We start from the raw sequence: 6,526 nt of genomic DNA on the forward strand, positions 1-6,526 counted from the left end.
CCACAATTTCTGTATCCATTCCTCTGTTGAGGGACATCTGGGTTGTTTCTGGATTCTAGCTGTTACAAATAGAGCCTCTATGAACATAGTTGAGCAAATATCCTAATCGAATGGTGGGGCATCTTATGGGTATATGCCCAGAAATGGTATAGCTGGATCTTGAGGCAGCACTATTCCTCATTTTCTGAGAAAGCGCCAGGTTGATTTCCCTTTGTTCACCCCCCCATGGGTGGTGCAACCTTGCCAGGCTATAAAGGAAGATGATGCAGCCAGTCCTGATGAGACCCAATAGGCTTGGGTCAGATAGAAGGGGAGGAGGTCCTCCTATCAGTGGACTAGGGAAAGGGCATAGGGGGAGAAGAGGGAAGGTGGATGTGACTAGAAGGAGATAAGGGAGGGGGCTGCAGCAGAAATACAAAGTGAATGATTGTAAGAATGGAAGAAAGAGAGAGCGAGAGAAAGAAAGAAAGAAAGAAAGAAAGAAAGAAAGAAAGAAAGAAAGAAAGAAAGAAAGAAAGAAAGAAAAGGGTTATACAGACTATACTATGCTTTGTCCCTATGTTAAAAACAAAGATTGGTACAGAACAGAAAGGATGCAGTGGCATCTCCTGGAAGCTATTAACTCTTGATCAGTTCTTATTGAAAATATTTGTGAGGTTCAAGGCCTTTGGTGTCCAGTATTGTCTGTACTCTTGTAGCAATTATCATGAAAAGGACAAATTAAAGAAAGTCTTGTTGTGGCCCTAGCCAACTGAAGATTTGGAAAGCATTCTAGAGAGCTACGCTCCTTCAATCAGAGGTTTAAATGTGAAGCTCTCGCCATCCGTCAATGTAAAATTTTTCATCCATAAATTCCCACAAAGCTAAGGGGGAAAGAATGGAAATAGCCTTTTTGAGTCTGAGCGATGTATTAGCATAGCTCAAGCCTGAGCAAGAATGTAAACTAGGACTTTTGTACAATGTCTTTTAATACATTCAAATTACTTCTTCCAAATGCTCATGTTCTTTTCTGATTTAGTTGCATTTTGCTGCTGGGAAAACACCAGAGAGGGCTTGAAAACCACAGACATCTGTAATCCAAATGATAGCGATTTAATGTGAAAGGTTTGACACATATTGGTGGGTAGATTATTTACCAAAAATAATCCCTGCCTTAGGATCTAAGGGGGATAATGCATTAATTACACTGGACAACAAAGGCTCCCGTTTCTACTATATTTGGGAGACCGCCTCTTATATTTTAAGTCCACCTAAGGTTCTTATTAAGAATAAAACAACACTTTAATCTAGACACAAATGGAAATTGGCCGGTGTTCTGTATATTTTGTAAATTACTAAAGAGCTGATGAAAAAGAAATGTAAAGTCATAATTCATGATGGCTAATTATAGTCACATGTGCAAGAATGTCTGTTTCATTAGTCTTATTCAATTTTCAAAGGCCATAGTTTGCCTCTCTCTTTAATTCATTTCTACTGCATACTGTTATTATGAAAATAGCTAATACTTATTAAGCATGTTGGACATACCATGTAAATGCGTGATAGTAATTAATTGGTTTAATCACTTAAACAACTCTGAAAAGTAATATTATTATCTTCAATTTCAAAGATGATAAAACTGAGGTACAGATAATTATGTAACTTGCCCAGGGTCAGAATAATTATAAAAAGAGAGGTTTGGCCTCTTACCAGTCTTCCTCCAAGCCTTCATTCTTAATTTCCAGAATGATATGTTAGGCTTACAATAAATGTTTAATGAAGTCAATTATTGTTTTCTGAATATGAATATTGAATACCAATTGTCAGACTCTAACTACAGACTCCATATAGACCACTTCTGTATAGATACTAGATTCCTTTTTAAAAATTATATATATATATATTTCTTGAGGAATTCCTACACTGCATTCTGTTCTTTTCTTTTTTTCTACACCATATTCCCTTAGATTGACTACTCATGCTATGCTTATGCTAAAATTTTTGTCTGGTTTGAGCTGGAACAGATATTATATATACTGTCACAACCACTATATGTACAACTTCCCTATTGTAAACTAAACACCTATATTTTAAATAATTTTTGCATGTATAATGTCTTCCCTAAGATGTAATAAAGCAAACATTAGAATTTTACAAAAAAAAATAAGTTTTACAGACACATAATGATAGTAGAGGATAGAAATTTGATCATCCAGACTCCTTTTTTTTTTTTCTTAAGAACTTTGTCTACTTGAAGCATACAATGGGAACAGTATGAATCTAACAAAAAATCTCTACCTTTAAGACAGTTCTCATGCAGCTAATGGTAGCAGAAGTCAGAATGGAATCTCACAGCTCACTAAACAGAGGGGCAGGCATCACAAATCTACTGTGTTCTTAGAGATGAACGACAGAGCAAACATAGGATGTTGGTTCAACTTCCAAGCTAAATTCTGCTATACAGACTTGATGTTATATGTTAACTGCAACATATATTCATATGTCAATATCCAGGAGTCAGGAATTGGTACCTTGCAGTCCTCATTTGCATCAGTGACGGGACATACCTCTGGAAACTAGATACTCACTTTCTTTAATCAGAATTTATTTTATTCCAAGGCTGTGGTTTCTCGGTTTGCAAAATTTTCTGTGGCATTTGTTTGTTTTGTTTTGTTTTTGTTTTATAACAATGCCTCCCCATGTCTAGTGAATGCCAATGATAGTATTAAAGAGTAGTCTAGAGAAACTCTCACCAGTATCTTAAAGAAGTTGTGTCACACTGGCAAGATGATGTAGAAATGAGCTTTTTCAGAGTTTCCACGGACCACATTAAGCATCTAATGTCCTCGTTGCAACCATTCAGCCCATATGAACACTTTCTGAGGACCATTCCCTCTCTGATATTTCTTTTTATTTTTAAGACAATTCAAAGGAAGCCAAATGTTCCTGCCCATGGTTTCCTTATGTGGAGGGGAAGATTTAGGATAACCTTCAGGATCCTCATCTCCTAGTCTTTATTCCCTTGATCATATGACCTCCCACAAAATGACGCCAGCAAAGGCCAAGGGCTGGCAATGTTGGGTATGTGAAGGACTGCTATACCTATATTGCTGGGAGCCTCTTTCCCTCTTTGGCTTTAGAGAAGCAAGAAGGCATTATTTAAGAGAACAGTGGAGGGGCCTGCATTGTGGCCTTTACCCACAACTTGCAAAAAGCAAACATGGAGGACTTCAGTCCAACAGGTTGCAGGTATATGAATCACATCCTTCATTGATGAGCATGGGGTTAAGAACTTGGGCTTGGCCAATACCTTCATTGCATCCATGAGGGACTCTGAAAGAGAGGAGTCAAACTCTGCATGGATTCTTCATCCACAGCAATTGTGAAGTAAGAAATGTGTGTTGTTTGTAACACCAAATTGGTGGTAATACTTCAATGCAGCATTAGATTACTAATAAATTATAAAATTCTCCTTATTAGGGAGGATGTTTAATTTTTATTCAGAAAGGCAAACAGAATAGACACAGGAAGCAGTTGACGAGGGAACACAACCCGAGCCTTCCACGGATGTCCTCTGAAAGACACCACCCATCAAGGGATTGAAGCAGATGCTAAATATCACAACCAAACTTTGGACAGAGATCAGGGAATCTTATGGAAAAATGGGGGGTTGTGGGGGCACTAGACCCTGGAGTTGTCAGGAGCTCCACAAGGAGACTAACAAGGCCCACAAATCTGGCCCTGGGGGCAGGCTGCAGAGACTGATACACCAACCATTGACCATGCATGGAGAGGACTTAGAGCCCTTTTTCGGATGTCACTCATAGACAGCGCAGTCTCCCTGTGGGTGCCCTAGTAAGGAGAGCAGGGGTTATCTCTGGTTTGTACTCTGTTATCGACTTTTTGTTTACTTTCCCCTGGCGGAGCGGCCCTCCCAAGCCACAGAGGAAGACGTTGCAGGCAGTTTTGATGATACTTGGTAGGCTGGAGTCAGTTGGTAGGGAGCAGGGATCCCTCTTTTTGAGGACTAAGAGAGGAAGATAGAGGGTAAGAGGGAAAGAGAGTGGGACAGGCCTGAGATGAGGGAGGGGGGCTACAATTGGGATGTAAAGTAAATAAATTATAAAAAAATAAATTAAAAAGAAACTACCTAAAGAAGAGGAGAGAAGGAAGAAGAAGAAGAAAGAAGAAGAAGAAGAAGAAGAAGAAGAAGAAGAAGAAGAAGAAGAAGAAGAAGAAGAAGAAGAAGAAGAAGGAGAAGAAGAAGAAGGAGAAGAAGAAGGAGAAGAAGGAAACAGCAACAGCTTAATAGGGAGCTTAGGCTATGTGAAGAAGAAGAAGAAGGAGAAGAAACAGCAGCAGCTTAAGAGGGAGCTTAGGCTATGTCTCAGTTGGCAGAATGCTTGCTTAGCTTGCATAAAGCCCCGAGACCGACACCACTCAAATAAGACATGATGTGTCATACATATAATCCTGACACTCTAAGAAGTGGTAGGGGAGGTAGATCAGGAATTCCAGGTTATCCTCAACATCATAGTGAGTTTGAAGCCCACCTGTACTATATGAGGTTCTGTCTCAAAACAATATAATTAAAAATAGAATTCATAAATATGAATTAAATTGCATTATCATTATTAATTATGCTGAAGACATGACTGTTCTGTGTAGTTAAGGTTACCTTTAAATGTCTAATCCCCTTGCCTTCACCTCCCAAGTGCTGGAAATATGGATGTACACTACTGCACAGGTGCAAAATAACATATAATGATAAGCTTATGAATCATTCACCAAAAAATTATCTTTACTAGGTTGAAATGAATAATCCTAATATAATCTGAAAGCATAAATATTGTAAGCCAAATAATTGAATCATGAAAAATTAAAGAATGAAGAATTAAGGTATAGGAAAACATGATAATGTGAAAAGTTATGACATACACATGTTTGAAAGTAAGTCTGAATCAGAAAATACAGCTTAAAAGCATAATTTGGAGCTTGCAAACATCTTAGACATTTAAGCATTAGGTCAATACACGAGAAAGCCAAAGTAGTACTCAGAAAAACATTTCTATTGTTAAAGGCAGATGCGGATAATAGAAAAAAAAATGAAGCATACATAAGCGTTAAGCCTATGGTTCAAGCTGTTTGAGAAGATATACGAATAAAGAAAAAAAATCAAACAAGAATTTTCAAAATGAAACAGAAATGAAAATACTAGTCAGCAAGCCAATGTACATCCATATTCCATGGAGAAGACAAAATGTTTCTTAACAGGATCTGAATGTTTTAGTCCACTGTCCGTGTTTTGTAAGAGCCCAGCATGCTGTTACTGTGTATGTGACCCTTCCACCAGCTTTATTTGTCATTTGCTCCTAACCATGTGAGAAAAGCTCAGAAAATAGTTAGATGTGTTTCATGTGTTAATGAATTCTTAACCCCAGAGATTTCAGTTTTTAATAGCTTTCTTTCACTATCAGTCCTGAAAATTGGCATTCAGGAATAATTTTTGAAAAACCAATTAATTATAAATTAAGGAATGATTAAAAAGACGTTTTTCTAAAGATGCTTCACAGAACACTCTGGTGGCATCATATGTTCTGTTGTGTATTTTTTTTTTATTTTTCTGAAACCTTCTTTTAAGTTGTTATTTTCTTTCAGAGACCAGTTTTTGCCTCAATATGAAAGTAATATCATGTCTTGTATGGAACATTTGTAGCCGAGTGTCTTCATTTATCAGAAAGCACATAGTTAACACATTTTCACTATCCAGGCTTCTCCTGTGATATAGTAGCACTCATCACCCCACTTAAGGTTTATATTACACTGCAGCAAAGTGATTCATCACATCCTTTCCTCAGTAACTTCTTTATTATTAAAATTTTCTTGCATAGTTACACAGATGATCCAACTAAGCTAATAGCTAATAAATTTTCTTCATTATTTGGCCCAAAGTACAGAGAAACAATGATGTAATTTTGAAACCAGGATAAAGGATGTAAAATCATATTAATTAAATTAGTATCTGGATATTCCTTATCAAGATATAACTTACATATGCAGTTCAAACAGCCACCAGGAAATATTAGTGTGAATCATTTTCTCTGATTTAGAAATGATTTGTTTTCTATATGAAGCCTGCAGAAACTAACTAACTAAATAAATAAATAAATAAATAGGCTTAGTGCAGCCGAGAACTATCTGCTCAGTTCTCAGAAGTGATTGGAATTAATTGGAGGTAGGGCTAGGAGGTTGGTCAGTAGTTAAAACATTTGTTTCAGAAGCTCGAGAGCAGGGATTTGAATTGGCAGAACATCTGTAAACGTCAGGTGGGCCGTGGCATCCCTCCTGTAGTTCCAGCCTGAGAAGGAGGCCACAGAGTAAACTGACCAGCAAGACTAGCATGTAGGTGCATTCTGGATTTGATTTAGAGATGCCACCTCAATGAATAAAGCAGCAGAGGTATGGAGAATGGTTTCTGACCTCAGCCTCAGCTCTTCACATATATGTGCACACATGTGCATGAGAATCTGCGCACACAAAGGTGAAA

Source organism: Meriones unguiculatus, chromosome 5 (assembly GCF_030254825.1).
Source record: "Meriones unguiculatus strain TT.TT164.6M chromosome 5, Bangor_MerUng_6.1, whole genome shotgun sequence".
Taxonomy (NCBI): Eukaryota; Metazoa; Chordata; class Mammalia; order Rodentia; family Muridae; genus Meriones; species Meriones unguiculatus.